The sequence below is a fragment of the Triticum aestivum genome, chromosome 2D, assembly GCF_018294505.1.
Source record: "Triticum aestivum cultivar Chinese Spring chromosome 2D, IWGSC CS RefSeq v2.1, whole genome shotgun sequence".
In the NCBI taxonomy this organism is placed as follows: domain Eukaryota; kingdom Viridiplantae; phylum Streptophyta; class Magnoliopsida; order Poales; family Poaceae; genus Triticum; species Triticum aestivum.
Genome location: NC_057799.1, coordinates 455,912,209 through 455,935,390, shown reverse-complemented (window position 1 = coordinate 455,935,390; position 23,182 = coordinate 455,912,209). Strand labels below are relative to the sequence as shown.

The 23,182-nt window shown below is 47.6% G+C and overlaps 2 long non-coding RNA genes across 2 annotated transcripts; one reads left to right on the top strand and one right to left on the bottom strand.

Annotated features, from left to right (window-relative positions):
- Positions 1 to 9,542: 9,542 nt before the first annotated feature.
- LOC123049568 (uncharacterized) lies at positions 9,543 to 10,569 on the top strand. The gene is made up of 2 exons (XR_006423612.1): positions 9,543 to 9,698; positions 9,866 to 10,569. It is a non-coding gene; the product is annotated as an uncharacterized lncRNA (long non-coding RNA).
- Positions 10,570 to 14,119: 3,550 nt separating this feature from the next.
- LOC123049567 (uncharacterized) lies at positions 14,120 to 14,968 on the bottom strand. The gene is made up of 2 exons (XR_006423611.1): positions 14,890 to 14,968; positions 14,120 to 14,779 (listed from the first exon to the last, which is right to left on the bottom strand). It is a non-coding gene; the product is annotated as an uncharacterized lncRNA (long non-coding RNA).
- Positions 14,969 to 23,182: the final 8,214 nt, after the last annotated feature.

Sequence of the window (23,182 nt, the reverse complement as noted above, 5' to 3'; positions counted from 1 at the left end):
GGGGCAGATCTGGAGGCGAAGGGAGAGAGAGAGAGAGGGGGAGACGAGGGGATGGCTCCGATGTTGAACGGGGATGTGGTTGATGTTGAAATAAGAGACGGTATTTGGGGAGGGTTGGGTTAGTTGAGCAGGGCGTTAAAGAACGAGTTTAGGGAACGAAAATTTGGAGGTACGCTAATTGGGAGGCAATAAAAAATTTGAGTTTTAAATACCATATTTTTTCTCCTTTATAATTAGAACTTTTTGTAAACGCTTCCAAATAAACTTTGACCACATTCGTGACCACTTTCATACGAAGAAAAGATTCATGTAGTAGTATGTTCCTCATATATTTGTTTTGTTCTTCTTTGTTTTATAATGTTACATCCACACTCTCCCACGAGAAGTTCTATCGTGGAAAAACTCCTAAAGGACAATCATGGCATCACGAGTGATGCAAACTATTTGTGGCATGTTAAGAGGCTACTGAGTAGGTTGTATGTCGAAAGAATATTATTGCCAAAGTTAAAAGTGGTTGACAGCATCTCTAAACCACTCACTGCAATTATGATCACGCAGTCCTCTATGCAAGTAACAACAAGTCATTCGGTGTAGCCAAAACCGTTGATAGTATATTTCATGTTGCGAAAGATACAATCTAGGATCAGATCTATGATGTTTGATTTATTTGTTTTTGCGGTTCCGCTTATTAACGCTTACCATTTATTCGTTTATATTAGTGTTGTCCTTATGGGTTAGGAAAGCATTTTCATCCTGGAAATTATGACCATCGTATAAAGCAACTCCTATAGAGTATTATCTTTTCCATTTCAAGATAGAATGATACACTATAGGTAATGAGGTTCAGTGACAACTCATTGGCATTGTAACACTTCACTTTGATATGTTATTTCTATTAAGAGTGGACTTAGAGCATCTCCAAAGAAGACCCTCAAAGCTTCGGTATATATCCGGATTATAGTGTCCAATGGGGAACGCTATCGGTCCGCGAAGCGGTTCGGATGTCTGTTTTCATGCAAATAAGAAGCAACTTGGGGGGGGGGGGGGGGGGAGGGGAGCTATGCAATTGGACGTCCACTTCCCCACATGGTCCTCCTCTCTTTTCTCTCTCTCCTTCCAACAGCACACTACACACACATATTCACCACATGCATGCCCCCCCCCCTCTCCTCCAACCGAACAAATGAGAATTTCTGTGATTATAAGGATTGGACGGCTTTCCCCGGCATCATGTCTGCGGACCATGTCCAGACATGAAAAAGGACATCTGCGGTGTGCGGATTGGGGGCCAGCATTGGAGATGCCCTTATGATGTTTGTTACCCTAACGATTAAGAGGGAGAATGTTGGAACTGATCTCACAGATTTATAACAAACCAATAGGAAAATAGAGGTGACATATTCTTCTCTCCTCGCGTTTGTGCTTTGATCGGGTGCACACAAGCCAAATAGGTCATGCCCCTTGGGCATATGATGTACATAGGTTAACCCCAAAACTACTCCTAACAACTGATTCAAAAAGATGCTAATGGGTATTAGAAGACCGTTACCACCGCTGGCCACCACAAGGCCATGCCAGTGGCTCCCTGCTGCCATCGATGTCTCCATGCTCCTGCTCTTCTTCCACGACCATCTCCCTGTTGCGGAAGTACACAAGGTGTAGCCATGGGCTACATGGCTACACAAGGGGTGGACCAAGTAGGCAGGAGGTTTCCCTCTGTACTCGTAAGAAATCTCACGAACCCCTTTTTGTTAATCTGTTTTAGGTGGTCTAACTAAAAATAGGTTCAACATCCTACTCATGCCATGCCTAAAGTTTTATATCTAACACGCATTACCTTTCATGTCCTTGCAATCTAGTGCCCTAATCGCTCAGATATTCCTCACGGTTCCGATGTAATAAAAGTCATCATTCTCAAAGAAAAAATAAAGATGTGGAGAAAACCAGTGGATGATAGTACTATATCATCTATCCTTCCTCACTCGGGCCATGAAGAGTGTAGAAATGCATGCTCTAGTCAATGCAATAAAAAAACCGATCTGATGAAAAAGACGAGTATGCCATCAGCAGTCTCGGCCTGAGGACCCAGGACGGCGCCGTGCGCAGCTGCTGGCCTACGGCGCCGTCTGGATCGACTTCTCATGCAGCTAACCGCAGGTGCTTCAGCGCGCAGGCGCTCGGCGGCTACCATGACGCGCACAGGTTTGAGGGCAGCCGCGCGGTGCTTCGTCGGCGGGGGGTGGCGCCGGGATGGCGGAGGCGCCTCGACGAGGAACAGCAGTCAGAGGAGCTGATCGGCGGCGGGACCAGGTCTGCTCGTGTGCGTGGTTTTTCCTGCTCGTGCGCTGTTCCGGTTTACCTGTTGCCACGGCCGTACATGTGCGTTGGCTTTTTAGTTCTGGGGTCCTGTTTGGATCCGCCACGGGCGTGCGTGTGCGTTGGTTTTCTAGTGTCCGTTTTCCTGTTCGTAAACACGTCCTATATGATAGAGTAATGATACAGGACATGTAGGCAAAGACAAGACAGACGTGTCATAACGAAAGGGCTTCCTAATTAGTCCTCCGATCTCCCGGGAACAAAATAGTCTTCCATCGATTCGCCGGGTTCTTTGCATGATGCAGATGAAGACTACTACCTCCGATGGCAGCTCCAGGTACATACGAACGAGGGCTATACTAGTAGCTCCTAAGGGTTTTTTTTTTCTTTGAGAAATCATGGGATATTAATTTACGATGCTCATGTCATATACCCAGGATCATACGCCAACCGAAGATTCCGACGAAGACGTTCTTATTTATTTTCAAGCAGAAGGTTGGGTCTCTACTTTTTGGAAAAGATCACAAGATCATCAGACCAAAGAAGATGTTCAGGCTATGTATTCGTGACGAGTATGGCACGAGGGCATTGGCTAAACCTGCAGCTGTACTTAAGTCAACGGCACTACGCCACGAAATCGAGCTTTGTACGGGAAGATGGCGGCTTATAACGATGGTTAAGTTGGGCAAGATCAACTCATGGCCGGTTAATATGGAAAGTGGTGAAATCATTAAAAATCTGTCATGCACCATAGACGGTACGATTATAAAGTATAGAGAGCGCCGCTTTGAAGCCGGATTGTTTTATTTGGTCTCAAACAAATATTTGACACTCACAGTTAGAAGTTACCTCTATGGTGATAGCGAATTCTTAAGGGACCTGTGGAGAAAAAAAAGCACTAGAGCGTACCATGAGAGAGAAAAAACAACAGTTATGCGAAGATAGGAACCTTTCCTCAGTAGCTGTCAAGACTTTGAGATTGTTTGACATGAGACATGTGTTTTACTTGTTGCTTCTGTTTTCCTTAGCTTTGATGATTGTATATCTATGAAAGATCATTGCATCTTGGTCGAGTTGCTACAGCATTTGCAATAAGGCATGATCACATATTGTTTTCCTCGTTGATTTGCTAGCATCCAATCCGGGTTTATAGAGCTACAGGGCCACCCAGCCATGTGGATTTTACTAGGTCGCTAAACGTGGGGCCTTGTATGGTGGGGATGGAAACATACCATCTCCCGTATACAGTTTAAAGAGTCTATCATAATTTTCTTAGTTTTTGATGAATCGCTGTAGGCAGGGATTAATAGAGAATTCACCAACGCATGTAACCCTTCCTGTTCCTTTTCCTCTCGCGGACAGGGAGAGGGGGTGGGAGAGTATTGGTACAAGTTATCTCTGCTCGTTGGCGACTCTCATCCTGCCTATCGCCGGTGCACCTCCGAGCTTCGAATCACCCCTCAAGCCACATCTGGATCCAACACGCCTCTAGGGCCTACCTCCTAGACATGTTGTCTGCCCAAATCAATCCTACGTTCCGAACATGCGAGGAGGCCGTGCTGGCTTCACCGGCGTCGTCACCTCCCAGGACACCAGTACGCAACGCAAATACTTGCAACGGTACGCATCTACCAAAATGACAACTTATCTCTCCGCCAATCCAGTGAGCGGCTCCATCCCAGTAGCCACGGAAAGGTTGCGCCAGTTGCCATGGTAGCAGAGAAGCTTGTTTGTCGCAGCCTCCACATTGTCAAAGATGGCGAAGACGTCACTGAGGCCACTGGCGGAGCTCCCTAGTGGGCAGGGTATGGCGCCTGCCATACCTTAATTTTGAGAAAATAATTTTTTATACATATGCATCGATACAGAGGCTGCGCTGTCCATCGATCGCTAATAGAAAAGGCTGCGTCGTCGTTCTTATGGGCCAACGCGGCCAGTGGCCTGATGGGCCGAGACAACCAGCCACCCATGAAACGACGAGTCACGGCTGGCCTCTCGAGCGGAGGCTTTCCTCTCGCCTCGACCCTCGACCTCTCGACGCGACACTACGCGTCAACCCTAGCGAGCGGCGACGGCGGCTGGCCAGGTCGCCAGGAGGCAGGAGCCCAGGCAGGGCAGCCGACGGCGGCGGCGGACTGAGTTACGCAGCAAGCTGTCTGATGGCTGGCTTAATGACTTGATGGTTTGTTACATTGAGCGAGAGATCTTCAAAAGTATTGATCTTGGTAAAATTAAGGAAGATTTTCAGAAGGAGGGTAGGGCACTGCCATTGTCTGGGTCTTCTAGACGTCATTAAAAGCTTCATTATCGGTATGTTTTAGGTTGTTTTCCTATTAAAACATGTCTACATTTTCATTATATTTGGTTATTGGTTTGTAGTGAGCATTGTTAGTGTGTATTGAGTCCTTTGATTCGCATAAAAGAATTTTAGTGAGACTTCGCCCCACCTTAATTTTTTTTCGTGGTCCACCTCTGACTGAGGCCACATTGGGTTCCTTTGCTCAACAATTCAAGGACTAGCTTCCTGCTGACATCATTGCCACGCTGCAAGCCTAGTTCAAGCTCGATGACAACCATGAGGTTATCATGGAGAAATTCATCATCAACCATCAAGGAGAAGATGCTCTAGACCATGAAAATGCTACGCAGCCGGCAACTGCCTGATGTGCTCTAGATTACTCCTAGGATCCCTTTGTTTCTATGTTATTAGTGCAAATGCTATGTGTGCTTGAGTGACTTATGCCACTGTGCTTTTGGAGTAGAAGTATAATTTGTTGCTTCAGAAGATGTAGTGCTTAATGTTTTAGCACTTTGCCCTGTACTGGGTTTGTTTAGTTTCCAAATGTCAGAAGAAGCAATTAATTTACTTTGTTGGAATGTTATGTAACGATGCCATGATCCCGGGGTATAACGACAAATAGAAGAGGACCAATGACAATTGGGTGGCCCAAGCCTACAACTCAATGTCCACCGACGATCCAGAGCGTATCACCACTTTGGGGGACAAGACAAAAACTCCTCTCTGTACGGAACTTTTAAATGAGATCTATTTTTGAATACTTTTTGATGAGTTTTAAAATTTCATTGAGTCCAACCTCTACTTCGTAGTTGTGACAAAAAATCATAAGTTTCAGAAACTAACCTATAAAAATGGATGCCAATAACCGACGATCGTTCCCCAGGGAAGAAGCCACCAGCAAAGTAAACGTTCCCGAGGGGTTCGATCGAGCGAACTATTTCGTTCGCTTGAAAAGAACCCCCTGAGCGAACATGCCCCCTCTTTTTTTATGAGGATCAAACACGCTCCCTCTCGTACGCTGCTCTCCTACCTTCTCGGTTGGGCCAAAAAAGGTCCACTTTAGCCTAAATATGGTATTTTTGACCTGACTTAGATTAGCTACTTTTTTTGCCATTGATATACACAAATAAAAATGTCATGCACTTATGAAAAAACTCCATGCTCTTTACAATTAAAGGGCCAGTTTAACGAATAAAAGTGCCCCTGCCAGTATGAGAAACTACATTAAACATCATTTTGCAAAGTACAATAAATAGTGCTCTTTAAAACATTGTTTGCAAAAAAAAAGAGAAATCTGACATGGTATAATAGACACAATATGCCATGGGGATTACAAATTTTTGCCATAACATGTGAGCACTACAAAAACAAACAAATGCCATGGGCAAATTTTGTTGAAATGTCATGGGCAAATTTCCATGGGTTCATTTACAACATTTCATGCAAAAAATTGCCGTGTGAAAAACATCCATAATAACTATGCCATAAAAATTGATGTACTCTCGTGAGGCAATCAGGCAGCCGGCATGGCTCAACAGATGTGTGCCCGCCTGCGAGTTTCTCGCACCCTGAACTAGCACCCTTATGGTTGTGTGCATCAGGCGAGGTGCAGAGGCTGGGGTATTTCGCTTTTCGAAAAAAAGAGTTTCCGCGCCCGTGTATTGGCGTTGATATCAACCTGCGCAACATGTGGTTGGATAGTTAGGAGAACAATGATATCCTTAGCCCATCAGGGGTTCTAGACTTAACATTGGTGCTTGCATTTTTCTGAATTTATTTCGGACTTATCGGCAATGTTTGTTCAGGGGGATGAGACGTTCCCGTCAACTACGAGGCGCCCGTGGTTACTTCGTCAATCTCAAGATGTTATGCCGTCTTAATTCTCGGAGGTGCTCATATGAGTAGGGTGTGCGTACGTGCGTTCACAGGGGTGAGTGTATGCTCGTGTACATGAGCGATTTTGATTTTTATACTGTACTAGCAGCCCGTGCATTGCAACGGGAAAGATAATTGACGTGTCCACTGAAATATCCGTCACTACGGCCCAACAGCATCTGAATTGTGTCCGATAGCGGCATAGAGGCGCACACTGAGGTCTAGCAGGAATTCATATCAATAGTACGTTAATAAGCATGCTACACATACAATACTTTTGGTATGGTTTTTGTATGATGATTCTCATCTCAATAAAAGGATTCTATTAAATGTGTTTAGGCCATATCTGCATATGCTTGAAAATTAATAAAAAAAAATGTGTGCACGTCTAAGCGACACGGCCCCAGTTCTTTGCATACAAGTCGACGCTCTTATTTCTGTTGCACATAATGGCCGCACACTATGCAGCAGCGCATATATGTTGCCCATCCCATGTCCCTCGGTATTAATTTCTTTTTATTATTGCATTGCATACATGCCATGCCCTTGGTATTAATATAAATTCCTTTGTGTTATTATTTCCTTCATATTTTTTTAATCTTCGGTTCTTTTTTATTCCTATTGGACACGCCATTCATTCTCTCCTTTCTTTATTACTCCTATATGCCCATTGAAATCGATCATTCATACTTCCTTCAATCCATATAGGCAGTTGTAACATATTTCATTCATATAGAAAGATTATAAAAATGTTATATTGGGTATCAGCATTTTCCAAAATACACCATAGCAATTAATTAGGTTAATTAAGTTTATGCCCTGAACAAACTTTTAAAGTAGTTAACAAACAAATAGTAGCACAGCTGGGAACTGCACAATTTTCTTATTAAATAACATATACAAATTATTTTAATCTGTTTTATGTTGCAAAGTTATAGCATAATCATGTTTAACATATTCTTTGTGAATAATAAAAGCCATGGACTTAACGGGCTGAAAATAGATATTACTGGGCCTACTGCCGCAGTTCTGCCGAAGCCCAACAAAGAAATGACATTTAATGTTGGACCGTGGGTTACTTAAAGAAAAAATCAATGCCTTAACGTATGACGACGGACGGGCAGAGCGTTCGGTACTAGCACATATACCCGTGGGTTACAACGGGAGAGATAATTAACGTGTCCACTAAAATATCCGTTAGCACGGCCCAACAACATCCGAATTATGCTCGGGCACGACACAGAGGCACACACTAAGGTCTAGCGGAAATTATGTGTGTCCCTCCCACATCATTCGGCTTAATCCTTTTCATTATTGCATTGCATGCATGTCATGTCCTTGGTATTAATACCAATTCCCTTGTGTTATTCTCTCGTTCATATTTTTTTGAATCTCCCATTCTTTTTTATCCCTACTGATCACGTCCTTTATTTTCTTCTTTCTTTATTACTCCTATATGCCCATTGAAATCGATCATTCATACTCTCTCCGATCCATATAGGCCCTTGTAACATATTTCATATATATAAAGATTTTATAAAAGTTATATTGTGTGTTAGCATTTCCCAAAATACATTGTAGTAATTAATTAGGTTAATTAAGTTTATGTTCTGAACATAATTTCAAAGTGGTTAACAGAAACAAATAACAGGACGGTTGGAAACCGCATTTTTCTGAATCATATTACATACACAAATTATTTTAATCTGACTTACGGTTGCAAAGTTATAGCATAATCATGTTTTACATATTCTTTGTAAATAATAAAAGGCAGGGACCTAACAGGCTGAAAACAGAGCAAACTGGGCCTACAACATGGAATACTAACTGGCGTCATGCATGCGAGATAGTTGTTGTCGTAGTTGGGCCGAAACCCAACCGAGAAAGAGCTCTTAATGTTGGACCGCGGGGTACTTAAAAGAAAAATCAGGTTTTTTTTAAACCATACGAGATAGCGGTTGTCGCTGTTGGGCCAAAACCCAATAGAGAAAGGACACTTAATATTGGACCATGGGTTACTTAAAAAAATCAGGGGCTTTTTTATAAAACATATAACGTTGGATGGGCAGAAACGCTCCGTACTTTATTAGTAGGTAGGTATAGATATAGATATAGACTAGCAAAACGGTCCGTGCGTTGCAACGGTATGAAAAAAAATTATAATCTTCAATCACCGTGACCACATTTTGTTGCATCACCCAAATACACTATCACTCACATTTTCATGAAATCGTGAACAGATTTGAAAATCATGAACATTTTTTTGAACCCATGAACATATTTTAAATCATGAACATTTTTCAAATTAATGAACATTTTTAAAATTCATGAACATTTTTACAGATTTTCAAAAAAATCTAAAATCATGAACATTTTATACTATTTGCAAACATTTTTTTAAAATTGTGAAAAAATTAAACGTTTTCGCTAACCAGCGAACATTTTTAGAATAAACGAACTTTTTTTGGAAATTGGTGGAACAATTTTTGAAATTCACAACCATTTTTTGATTTAACCAATCTTTTTGAAATGCATGATTTTTGTTGAAGCAGCGAAAATTTTATGAATCAATAAACTATTTTGAAGGTCATGAATTGTTTTTGAATTTTTAGGATATTTTACAATTCATGAACTTTTTGAAGTGATGAATTATTTTTCAATTTCACTAACATTTTTAATACACGAACTTTATAAAAATCATGATCATTTTTTGATTTTCCGAAGATTTGTTTTCAAAATCGCAATCATCTTTTGAATACGCGAACATTTTTTAAGAACCGCAAACATTTTTTGAATGCACAAGCATTTAAAATTATTAAACATTTTATTTCATTTTTTTAATTTTCAGAACTTTTTGTAAGTATAGATATAGATATATAGAGTAAAAAAAATATCGACGTGCGCTGTGCTGTTCCGGTGGTCCTTATTGGGATCGGCCACGCCGTACATGTGCGTTGGTCTCCTGTTTGGATGCGCCACGGGCGTGCGTGTGTACGTTGGTTTTCCTGTGCGTACACGTCCAATGAAACTAACCTCCCCTAAAAAGAAAAACAAAGAAACTAACCTACCCTAAAAAGAAAAACAAAGAAACTAACCTACCACGCGTAGGAGTATTAGTAGACGAGGGCTTCCTAGTTAGTCCTCCATCGATTCGCCGGGTTCTTTGCATGATGCATATGAAGACTACTACCGTCGATGGCAGCTGCAGGTACATACGAACGAGGGCTGTTTATATGTGTTTCTATTAGCTGTTCGTGCATGCATACTCTAGTACACTTTTTTTTCTTACTTGCATATACTACTAGCTCCTAAGGGTTTTGTTTTCTTTGAGAAATCATGTGATGCATTAATTTAGGATGCTCATGTCATACCCAGGATCAAACGCCAACCGAAGATTTTGACCAAGACGTTCTTATTTATTTTGAAACAGAAGGTCGGATCTCTAGTTTTTGGAAAAGACCACAAGGTTATCAGGCCAAAGAAGACGTTCAGGCTATGTGTTCGTGACGAGTATGGCATGAGGGCATTGGCTAAACCTGCAGCTGTACTTAAATCAACGGCACTGCGCCACGAATTGGAGCTATGTAACGAGAGATGGGGGATTTTTGCGTGGATTCACGTGTGGTCGATCAATTCATGGCCGGTTTATATAGAAAATTACGGAATCATTGGAAAACTGTCATGCACAATAAAGAGGGCAATTGCAAAGTACAGAGAGCGCCGCTTTGAAACCGGATTATTTTATTTTGTCCCGGACAAAAAACATTTGACATTCACAGTTAGCAGTTACCTCTACGGAGATGATGAGTTCTTAAAAGATCTGTGGAGGAAAAAGAGACTAGAGCGCAGCATGAGAGAGAAAAATCAGGAGTTACACAAGTGTTCCACATGTTTTCAAATCTTCCGTATCAGAGTATAGAAATATTTCTTTCATAGCTGTCAGAACATTGAGATTGTGTGGCATGGGATATTTGTTTTACTTGGTGCTTGTGATCTCCTTAGCTTTGGCGATTGTATATCTATGAAAGATCGTTGTTTCCTTGTTGACTTGTAGTATATTTGCCATAAGGTGTGAACCATATTTTTTTTTCCTTGTGGATTTGCAGGTGTAATTGTTCCTTTTTAGTCCAGTGATGCACTGGCAGCGGCAACCTCCTGCACCTCAGGGCGAGGGTCACCGCGCCTGCCCATGCAGCCGTCATGGCTTCGCGCTCTTCGAGGAGGGCCACGTCAGTTATGGGCAAACACGATGAATCACCCCTCCTCTTTGGCTAGGATTTGGTGCTCGCGGCGGATCTCCTGAATTATCTCGCGTGCATCTGGAAACTAAAATGCCCATCGTCATTGAGGACGAAGGCGCTTCACTGTGGTCTAATATTCGCCGATAACTCTACGCCAACAGGGGACCTTCTTCTTCTTCCATCGTGGTAGTTGCCGTCTCTGCCGAGTTAGGGAAAGTTTGGCTTTGCCGCTCGACTCCATCTTCAACCACGAGCACACGACTCCTTACTCGGTACACGACCTTTTGATTTCCCCGAGTATGTGTGATCTTTGGCTACGATCTCTACTATTAAAAGAGAGTTCGGTCTATGGCCTCCACCTCCCATCAACCCATTCGTGTTTTTTTAAAACTGACCCGTTTCATTCCACCCTCCTCGTTGGTTGTTCGGTTTTCTTCCCATCACGCCTTCGTCCAACTACCCACATACAACTTCCTTCCTTCATGATATAGAGCAAGTAAATCCTTAATCTCGAATTGTGTACTACATCAAGATAAAATTATTTTGTGTAATCTCTAAGATAGGGTATAAAAATCAATTAAAGAGATTATATTTCCTCGCATGCATTCTATTACTAACCCCACACGCATGCTGGTGGACGACACAAGCTCAGAAACTGTCCGCTAGCATGTCACTACAATAATTGGAGGAGCACTTAGAAGCCCATATTGGCTCAAAAAAATCTGTAGATTGTGAATGCTCATAGTAGAGTGCTTTGTAACAATCCATATAATGTTATCTATACCTACCGTGCTATAAAAGGGAGAAGTATTTTTTATCATCGTAATTTTCGTCCGTCTCATGTGTTTCTTCGTATGTGAACTCGCTTGTGTTTGGTAAACGGCTGGGCCTTAGCCCGCGCTACTTATTGTCTGTCGCATGTCCGGCCCATTCAGGCTGATACATGGCCTAAGAGCATCTCTAGCAGATCCCGTATAACGCCGACCCGCAAACCACGTTTACAGTTCGTGGAAAAATAGCTTTGCGGGCCGGCGCGGGCGGCGGCAGAGTCAGACCCTGCAAAACGGACCCGTAGAAAAACATATTCGCGGAATATGCTCTTTTACGGGTCGGCTTTGCGGGATCTGCTCGGGCGCCGCCCTGCAGGCCCGTAAATCCGAAATTTGCATTTCAATTTCACACATGAAAATACATTTCTTTGCTTTTTTATTTTTTTCAATGACATTGGATACATAGTAATTCATCAAATATTTGTTAGAATAGTAAGACCAAAGAAAATAAGAATCACAATTATGCATTTTACAAGATATCCAACTTTTATAACTGCTCCCACTAGTTGGAGCAATATCTTCTCAATGCATTCGTTGTTGATCTGCACATTCTTGATCTTGCATTCTTTATTCTTCTTTTTTGTTCTAAAAAGTAGATGTTGCTTCCCCTCTACTTTTTCCTCTAATTGCACATGCAGCCGCATCATTAGCCTCAATTCTACTAAGGAGTGCACAAACATCTATTAAGTTTCTTTCTATCAATAAATCAACGTATTCTCTTTCCCACAACCAAAATGAGCATCCATCTTCCTAAACACATGACGATGTTCAAAATGAGATATCGCAATTGAACCGAAGAATACAGTGACAAAGCCGAATGGAAACAACACATACCCCGTCGTTTTCGCATTTGAAGAACACCCATCCGGGGTTCTTCGGCGTGCCAGAAGTTAACCGCACCATTGCCGCGTGCAGTCGACGCACTGTATTAGCGGCATCGGCGAGCCGGCGAGCCACTGCACGAGCGTCGAGCGCCGAGCCCGGCGGACGGCCGGCCGAATCCTTGTCGTCTAACCGATGGCGGCGGCGGCTACAGGACAAACCCGTACCTGCATGCGGCGCTGGGGCTTTGTCGGGGCTGAGTGGGCTGCTCCCCGACCAATCCATGACTTGGCGCAGCCACCGGTGGCCGAAAACGCCAAATCTGGCCGGTGCGTCGAACAACCGCCGATCTGCAATTTTCTGACCCGCCGACGCAGGAGGAAGTGGCAGAGGGCAAGCTCGGGCATGTGGCGGCCCTCCGGCGTGATCCCGCCGGCTAGTTTGGCCGGAATCGTAGGCGGCAGCCCGGCCGCGGGGGGTGGGGGGGGGGTGGGGAAAAGCGCGGGCTGAAATGCCCCCCCATCAACCGCTCCCGCTATATACAGGGCGACGACGGGCCGAGGGGGGAACCCGCATTTTCACGGGTTGGGACGGGAATTATGCCGCGCCCCGCAAAAAAATTTACGGGCCGGACGCATTTACGTGTCAAGCAGAATTTTCCGCATGGACCCGTATTTTGGCAGTTATTTTGCAGGTCGCGGCGTTACAAGGGGTCTGCTAGAGATGCTCTAAACTAACAAGCACCATGGCCTGCCTACCACTCGCACTAAGTGGAAAAATTAACGGCAAAGATGGGATTCGAACACACACCAACCCGTGAGAGCAGCACTCCATAGCCGCAACACCAAACAATTTGTCGGGGGATGGACCCTGGACAGACAACGGAACCCAGATCTTTTTCAAAAACATCGAGGCAGGCAAAGCACCTCAATCCGGCTCGCCCCTGGCCGGCTCCCCAGCGTGAGCCGGCCGGGTGCCGCAACCCAGCCAGCCGGCTAGTGCATGTTGGCCGTCCACAAGAAGTCAACACACGAGACAAGCAAGCATGCCAACAGTGCTCCCTCCCTTACGCCGGCCCCGGCGGGCGCGGCAGCCGCACTCCCACGTCCCCGCCCGGGGTGGGCGGTGTCCTGGGGGCACGGCCCTGTAGCAGGGCGGCGCTGACCGTTCCATAACGCCTGGCGAGGGGTGCCACAGTACCCAGCAGCCGGCCGTACCCGCACCCGGTGGACCCGGTACGGCGCGCACCCGGCGGACCCGGCGACACCCACTACAAATACATCTCTAGTCGTGATGGCCAGCATCCCTAGCAGACCCGGCGCGCTGACCGTTCTACTAGTAGTGTGGAGTGGCTAGAGTTTTCTTTATCTTCCTTCAATAGGAAGCACCCATTGTCGTGATGCAACTATGATCAACAACTTATACGTTTGATTTTATGGGCTGTAAATACATCTCCATGTCCAGGGACTTGGGTCAACGACTACTAGCATAGTTAATTATTAGTCCGGACTAATCCAGTAATTTCTTTCGACCACTAGCACAATCTAATATCCTGGCGAGACCTATTGATGTTACTTTATCTCCACCGTTCACTTTTTATTTAATCTGCCAAAAAGGATAATGCGGCCCAAAACTCTAGCGATGACTTGGCGATCAGCAAATCAACAAGATCCATGAGAGAGAGAATGCATCCATGCTCTATAGAAAGCGTAGCAATCGTATCGAGTCAACCCAAATTAACACTCATTTACATATATACTATCAGGAAAGCCAAGAAAATTACAAGTAACAAGCAAAATATGTGCCTCATGCTACACAATTTCAATGTCTTGGTGACAATGCTGGAAAGTTTTCTATCACACAGATTGGATATCTGTGCACTTGCAGAACAGTTGCATACCTCTTTGTTAGTTTGTCTCATCTTGCGCTCCAGTCTCTTCTTTCTCCACAAATCTCTCAAGAACTCACTGCCAGTGCCACTGTAGAGGTGACTACGAACCGTGTGCGTAAAACCATCCATATCACGGACTAAATAGAACAATCCAGCTTCCAAACGGTGCTCGGTGTACCTACGAATTGCATGGTCAAATATGTGGTGCAGTCTGTTGATCACCTCAATATTTTCCTTATAAGATGTCCACGTACGAACTTTGTGCACACGATAAATCCATAGGATGTTCCGCCTTGCTGTGCGAAGCTTTATTTCATGATGTAGTGTGGTTGCTCTAAGTATCACCGCAGGTTTGCTCAATGCCCTTGTGCCAAACTCATCATGAATACACAGCCTAAACAACTTCTTTGGTCTGATAAGTTTGTGTTTTTGATAAACTAGAGATCCAACCTTCTGTTTGATAAGGAATAAAGATATCTTTCTTGGATTCTTCGTTTGCTTGATCCTAGGTTATGGGACATGATATTTAAAATATTAGCTCCTACTTCATGAAATTGGAAAACGTAGTATAAATATACACAAAAATAAGTAAATAACATAGCACCAAGAACGCACCTGCTGCGATTGGAGGTTACTTTATTCTCCATACCTACAAAACCGGCAGTACCAAAAATAGAACTTAGGAGTATTGTTACGTGTAGTAGTGCTTCTGGATTTGAGATTATTTATTATGAGGGCGACGTTGTTGCTAGAGTTCGATCGGAACCCGTGTGGGCAACTCGAGTTCGAATTCAAACTCTGATTTGACATCCCGAGCCTTCCGATCTGGTCAACTCAACCGATTAGCGGTCCTCCCTTCGCCAGCCCATTCTCCTCGGCACTCATCTCTCGCCGGCCGATCTTGCACTGCACTGCTCGTGCTCTCCGGCATTCAGATTTCAGAGCGCCGGAGCAGACGCTCGCTGACGGAATCGACCGCGCGTCATCTCCTTACCCACCTCCTGCCGAGCGCCACCATCGCATGGGTGTGGAGCTCCTTGCGGCTGTCGTCCCCAAGAGCTTCTGTTGGCCGCATCGACCTCCTGGAGCTCCGGCATGCCTTACCGACCGCTCCCCGGAGTTGGAGAGCTCTTTGGCCCCGGCCTGGTCCTTTATCCACCTTCATTTGTTTCCATCCCCTTCTCGGTAGCTCCTGCCACTTTTTCCCTGATCGCCCGTCACTGCCACCGACTGTGCCGTCTGCCGTGAGTCTGGCAATCGGTCCCCAGGGCAGCGCGGTTGGGCTCGCGACCTCCCGCTCTGTCGATCGGTGTGAGCGGCCGGTGCTCAGGCACCCAGGAACGTGGTTCCAGTGCGGGGCCGCCATAGTCTCGTGAGCGCACGCGTTCGCCGGCGTGTGGTCGCCGGTTAACTGTCCTGTGGACCCGGTTGCCAGCAATTATTTGATCTGCAAAAAATGTGATAATTAAGTCTTGTGGGCCCTGTTTGTAAGGAGCAATGCTACACACACGGACGGTTTTTAGACTAGCCACAGTGGGAGTAACTTCAGCAGTAACATCGACTTCAACTTAGCAAACTTGCTTATGTGGAAATAAGTTAATGAGGAGAGAGATAGTTTCAGTAACTTAGCTAGTTACTGTAACATCACATGTCTCAATGCAATATGAATCTATAACCTAATAAATGAAGTTTTGCATGACACTACAATTATGTTACTACCCAATATGAAGGTAGTAACATAGTCTAGGGATATGTGTATATTATTAGTGTATGTTACTCTCCATTGTGGCTAGTCTTATGGATTCAACGGACTGTGATTAGGTGGATGATTTTGATTGGAGATTAGGAGAGAGGCGGGGCCCACCCCCACTGAAAATTGGGGGGGGGAGGGGGAGGGGGAGAATATTAGTTTTTTTGAGAGGGGGGGGGGGGGAGAAGATTAGTTAGCCGTGTTGATCCGTGAGATGCCGTAACTCTCTGTGCATCTAGGATTTTTGGTTTGTAAGTGCCCAAAAAGAATGAAAAATGAATCCATGTTTGCACAACTGATAATAAATTGAGCCCTGGACCAATATGTCATTGTTGAAGGCTTGATTTTCTATGTACAAATAGTTTGTCTCAGCCATCTTAAAAGTTTAATCAGAAAAATGCTTCAAATTTGATAGAACTTGTAATATCCATAGGTAAGTCATCCAAACTCCACAGAAATTATCTTTACATGTAAATTTCTGGTTTGACTTGTTCTATACCCATTAAAACTTGGACCCTGATAACGCCAGAACGTTCAGGATTTGACCATGGTAAATTGAACGTTATTGATGAAAATTTTAGTGATGCAAGCTGACAAATCTAGTTGGCAAGCATGGCAAATCCGTGTGTAGTTTATTTTTTGGCAAAAAATTATCGTGTGTGTCAACTAAAATTGTCATCCCCACATCACTAAAATTGCCATCGAAATCGTTTGATTTGCCATGGTCAAATCCCGAAAGTTCGGGATTTACCATTTCCATAAAACTTTGTTTATTGTTTCCTCACAAAAAAAATGAATAACAAAACTTTGTTTATGATCATTAATGTTGACAAGGGCATATTGTTTCATTGATTTGCTAAAACCGTAGAAATGTCACATTAAACCCTAAAATCCATATATTTTGTTCTATGACTCCAATGTTGATTTGAATTGTGTAAGCATCAAATACATTGTCCCGTCTTATATGTTGCTTGTAATGTACGTCATCTCTCTCCAATCATTCAATTAAGCGCCATGCTAATATAAGTCTAAATTTGACATTTGTTAACTGTAGAAAATACATATCTTTTGCTCTGTAAATCCAAATTGAGAAAGTCCAACTGTATTGGTTTTGAAATTCCATATAGCATACTCTCTGAAGCATGCCAATATTTTCATCATATTTGTGTCACTTTATTGATATATGCTATCTCGTTGCTCATTTCCGACTGTTTGCTTATCAGCAGAGTTGGACAACGAGGGACCTTCATGGTTAAATACCATCAATTTGAAGGATGTGATCAAGAAGGCAAGCATCGGCCGGCCTTCCATCTCTATGCTGTATTTTTCTTTCTTCTGTTGTTGCATTTATGTTGCTCAAGTGTAAAAGATGTCAAATGTGTCTTTATCTCCTTGTAGAATATGATGTTTTTTTTGCGGGTTTAAAAGTAGTTTATTCCAAAGTAACAGGCTTACTGTCCGCTAATACAAGATTATGAATGAAGGGGGGTGGCCGTTGCAACCAACAAGCGGTGCTACGAGCCATTCGGGCATAATTAGCAAGACAATGTGAGACCATGTTCTGTGATCTCAGGATCTTCACTGGTTTAAACTTCCTCTGCAGCATGTAGTTCTTGATCTCCCTGACCAATTGACCATTGGGTGATTTATCAAGTGAGGCATCAGTCATAGAAGAAAGGGCCACCATCGAGTCCGATTGTACTAAGACCGGAAGGTTAGACCATTCGATACCCATATACATTCCAATCTTAATAGCTTGAATTTCCGCCTCGAGAGCATTGTTACAGTAGAATAATAGTTGACATGATGAAAAAATGACAGAACCCAAGTTATCCCGTAGGATCATGCCTGCTCCCGCCGACCCCTCTTCCGCTGAATAAGAACCATCCACTGACAAGGCAAGCCAGCCAGGTGGTGGTGGCTACCATGGTGTAGAATCTGATGTTGTTATCATAATTTATTAAATGTATGAGAAAAATTCATTGTAGGTCTTATAACTTGCGTTGATGGCCTCGTAGTTTAAAATATCCGAAATACCATCCTTAAACTTGCTATAGGGGTTCACATACGGTCTAAAATATGATTTGCTCTACGTATGTGCTAATTTGGCAGTGGTCAAGTCGATCCACATGGGCGCTGACTGCCACATCGTCTCAGCCGCTTGAATACGCAGGGAATCAGGGGGTCTTTTGCAAAAACGACGCAATCCCCTCGCTCTCTCCTCCTCGGGAAAATTTCAGGTGCTCCCCATGCTCCAACTTCAAAAAATCAATTTTAAATGTTTCAAAATTTTCGAAACAAAATGTGAATGCTCACAAGGAATGTGACTACAACCCCTAAAAATTTGAGGTCCAAACTCAAAATGTACAATGAGAAACAAAAAAACAAATTCAGATGTGAATAGTGTCAAATGTTGCTTTTGTCTTTTTATGACACTATTCATGCTAGATTTCACATTTTCGTTTAGAGTTTAGATCTGAAATTTTAGGACATGTAGTTACATTTCTTGTGAATATTTACAAAAAAATTCAGAATTTTTTAAAACATTTAAAATTGATTTTTTTAGTTTGAGTATGCGCCGTGTGCCAGAGCTGCAGGTTGAGGCCGACGGAGTGGGGCTGCTGCGCTGGCTCCTGGAGGTCGGCGTACCTCGGGCTGCTGCTGGTTGTCGAGCTAGATCGCCAGGACGATGAAGCTGGCCGTGGAAGTCGCGGATACGGAGTAGCTATCCGCCAAGGACGGCGCGGCGTCCTGCAACGCGTTTGTGGAGGTGGAGTTCGATGGGCAGCGCGAGCGCACCGCCACCCGCCCTCCCAATCCAGAGAGCAACAGGTCCGCGTCTCCGGCTACTCCGTCGCGCGCTCCCCCAATGAAGCCGTCGTGCTATGCTTCCCGCTAGATAAAAGAGGGTTGTTGTCGCGCGTGTTCCGGGGACATTGTTGTTAGAAGGGAGAGAGGGGTTTGATGGAATATTCGTTAGTTGTATTGCTTGAGCCTCGTGGGCATATATATAGGAGTACATGATCTACTTGGAGTACAAGGCAAGCCAGAATATTTCCTAGTCTAACCTATGTTTCCTAATACAATCACGTTACTCAACATCCCCCGACAGTCACAAACGGTAGCGACGCAGACGGTGAGACTGGAGAAGAATCCGAAGGCAAGCCGACGGACACCCTCCCACGGTCGTAACGGTCGACGCATCGCGGAGTCATGGATGGAGTGGAAACCAACGAGGTTGCTCAAGCAGGCGGTAGCCCTTTGTGCCGTTTGTTGATGTAGCCGAGAGCGTGGGTGGTGGAGCCGTGGTCCAGGTAGCCGTGCGAAGAATGCCGTGGTCGATGTCGAGTTGGGGTAGCCGGTGTCGAGGAAGTCGCCATGGAGCCGCGGGCGCAAGGGGGCGCCGAGTTAGCATGGGCGCAGTGGTGTCGAAGTAGGGGTGCACCGGGAAGAAAATGTTGTTGACGACGCGTCGCGGTGGGTTTGCCAAGCCCGGGGACACATCGTGGACGAAGGCACGCACCGGTGTTGTCAGCACCGGGCATGCGTAGACGGACGAAGACGAAGTTGACGAAGCGCCGACCAGGCTTGCCAGTCCCGGGGACACGTCGTGGATGAAGGCACGCATCGGTGTTGCCAGCACCGGGCATGCGTAGACGAGGGACCTGCACGAGCTGTACGCCATGTCGGAGAAGTCGGAGGGGCCAGTAGAGGAGAACTCGACGACGATTGCGGAGTCCATCGGCGCGGGGCCGACGTCACCAACGGTGGTCGGAGTAGACGAAGTGGTCGGGGTAGATGATGGCGACGCTGGCGACGGGCTGGTGCTTGGACGAAGGCGAAGGGGGTGGACGGGCGGCGGCGGCCAAAGAAGAGCGGCGACGGCGGCCTGACGGCGGCGGCGGCGGCTAGGTTAGGAGTGCGGCGGCGGTGCTCGAAGTAGGCGAGAACCCTGGCAGCGTGACGAAGACCGACGCGGATGGTGGCGTTCCCGCGCCAAGGGAGAAGGCGCGGCGCATACCACGGGAGGTCGACGCGCGGTGACGGCGGAGTGGACCGCGGGCCGCGGCGCTATGGCCCGAAGGGGCGACCCAGTGGCGACAGGCGGGTCGGGCGACGGCGGGAAGACCTCTGGGCGGCGGCGGGGACCGCGGGCCGCGATGCTTCGGCCCGAAGGGGCGACACAACGGCGGTTCGCGAGTCGGTACAACCGCGGGGACGGCCTCGGGGCGCGGCGGGGACCACGTATCGCGGCACTACGACCCGAAGGGGCAACGCAGCGGCGACGCACGGGTCGATGCAGCCGCGAGGAGAACCACGGGGCGGCGGCGCTGCGGCCCGACGGGGCGACGCAGCGGCAGCCCGATGCTCGATCGGCGGAGAGGCGCGCGGTACTCGGGACGATCTTCACGGGACCTACGGAGGCGCTCGTAACCGACAGGCCAGGTCGGTCGCGCGGCGTAGATGAGGCGGATCGCGGCGGCGAGCGGGTGATCAAGCCGAGCGCGCGCGAGGTCGGGGACGCCGCTCGGTGGAGGCGGGGTGGCGGCGGAGTCCGTGATGAGGCCGGCGACGACGGACGGCGTGGGACGTCGTGCATACGAGCTTGTCAGCACCGGCACTCGGGCTGCCAAAGCAGCACCAGCGCCTGGGTAGCGAGGCCCGAGCGACCAACGGAGCAGTGGCGCCCGAGTTGAGGCAGCCGACGAGCCTGACGTAGCCGTCCCGACGCAGCCGAGAACGAGGCCGGCGAGGTAGACCGCTGAGCCGCCGTGCAGACGCGGCGGAGGCCGGTGATGTGGATCGATGGGCGGGCCTGCGCGCGAGCGACGGCTATGATTGGCCGTCGCTTGGTGCGAGGCCGCTGGGTCGGGGTGATGCAGGTGTCCCGGTCGGAGCAGGGCGGTGACGGCCGGCGCAGGGCGACGGGCGGACCGACGCGCGGACGGCGGCTGGCCCTGACGGGCCACCTCGGCGCGCATGGCCGCCGGGTCGGAGGAGAGGCCGGCTGGTTGGGCCGGGGTCGGAGTAGAGGCGCATGGGGGTCGACGGCGGCGGCGGGCGACGCAAACAGATCAAGAATAGATCGGAAAACCAAAAAGAAAAATGCCGATCAAAACGACCGGCGAGAGAGCGAAAAAACCCGGAGCAAGGGCTCGGGAAAAAGACTCTCTTGGGCAGCCGGCCAACACGGCCGGCGGACGAACCCTAGGTACGGGCGGTGCAGCCCCCGGCGGCGGTCATGGAGGCCGACCACCCCGGGGGCGACGCACGGGTGCGGAAGCGGCGGCGGCTAGGGTTTAAGATCGATTAGGCTGATACCATGTTAGAAGGGAGAGAGGGGTTTGGTGGAATATTCGTTCGTTGTATTGCTTGAGCCTCGTGGGCATATATATAGAAGTACATGATCTATTTGGAGTACAAGGCAAACCAAAATATTTCCTAGTCTAACCTATGTTTCCTAATACAATCACGTTACTCAACAATCGTGTTGGGACCGTTGAGTATATTGATTATTAGGAAAGAAGAGATAGACTATGATTTGTTCTGACTTGTCTTGTACCCCAAGTTGATCATTGTACTTCTGTATATATGCCCACGAGGCTCAAGTAATAAATCATCAATTCCACCAATCCCCCTCTCTCCCTTCTAACGTGGTATCAGCATAACCGATCCAACCCTAGCCGCCGCCCACCGCTTCCGCCCCGCGCGCCGCCCCTGGGCGGTCGGCCTCCATGACCACCGCCGGGGGCCGCGCCGCCCGTTCCTAGGGTTCATCAGCCGATCGCGTTGATCGGCTACCCTAGAGTCTTTTTCCAGATTAATTGATCTGAGATTTTCTCTCTCGCCGGTCGTTTGATCGGTGTTCTTTTTTTGGTTTTCCGATTTATAGATCGGGTTGAATCTTCGGCCGCAGTTCGTCATCTACAACACGCTTTACTTCCTTGACATCTTCATCAACTCCGACGGGATTGGTTGCCACACGGCGCCTCAAGCCTTCCGCGCGTGCTTCGGGTGCGCTGGTCCGGGGTCGCTCGCGCAGTCCTGCGCTTGCCAGTCAGGCGGGCCGCGTCACCCACGACCACTCATGCACCCGCGCGGCCGTGCTTGGCTGCTGGAGTCGACGCACACGCCCCATGGCCGTTGCATGCAGATTGCTTGAATGTTGGCCGGGATCCGTGGCTGCTTGGCTTCATACCGTGGAGGCTGCTCGGGTATCCGTGCTCAATCAGCCTTCCTGCACATGTACATGCCCATGTCTCGTTGCATCTTGCACGTCTCGTCCTCTGACATATGCCTTCGGTCTGATCAACCGGATGTTATGTTGAATCCTGTGGAGATCGTCTCAGAGTACAGCGCGTCATTATCAATCAAGTAACGGGCTGCCGCTCGTCGCCCCGTCGGGCCGCAGCGCCGCCGCCCCTAGGTTCTTCTTCCGGTTACACCGACCTGCGTCACCGCTGCGTCGCCCTTCGGGCCGTAGTGCTGCGGCCTGCGGTCGACCGCCGCCCCGAGGCCGTTTGCTTCAGGTCGTCCCCGTGGCTGCATTGACCCTCGCGCCGCTGCCGCGTATCCCCGTCGGGCCATAGCGAGCGTGGCACGCGGTCCACACCGCCGTCCCGAGACCGTTCTCGCGATTGCACCGACCCGGGTTTCGCCGCTGCGCCGCCCCTACGGGCCGCAGCACCATGGACCGCGGTCCCTGCCGCCGCCTCGAGGTCTTCCCGCCGTCGCCTCGACCCGCCGCGTCGCCCCTTCGGGCCGTGGTGCCGCGGCCCGCGGTTCACCGCCGTCCCCGCGCGTCGACTTCTCGTGGCATGCGCTGCACCGCCCCCTTTGGCGCGGGAACGCTACCGTCCGCGCCGGTCTTCGTCACACTGTCAGGGTTCTTCGCCTACTTCGAGCACCACCGCCGCGCTCCTAACCTAGCCGCCGTCGCTGTCCTCAGGCCGCCGCCGCCGCTCTTCTTTGGCCGCCATTGCCGCTACCCCCGTAGCTGTCGCCGCCGCCCGTCCACCTCCTTCGTCTTCGTCCAGCACCAGCCCGTCGCCAGCGTCACCATCATCTACCTCGACCACTTCGTCTACTCCGACCACCGTTGGTGACATCGGCCCTGCGCTGATGGACGCCGCAATCGTCGTCGAGTTCTTCTCTACT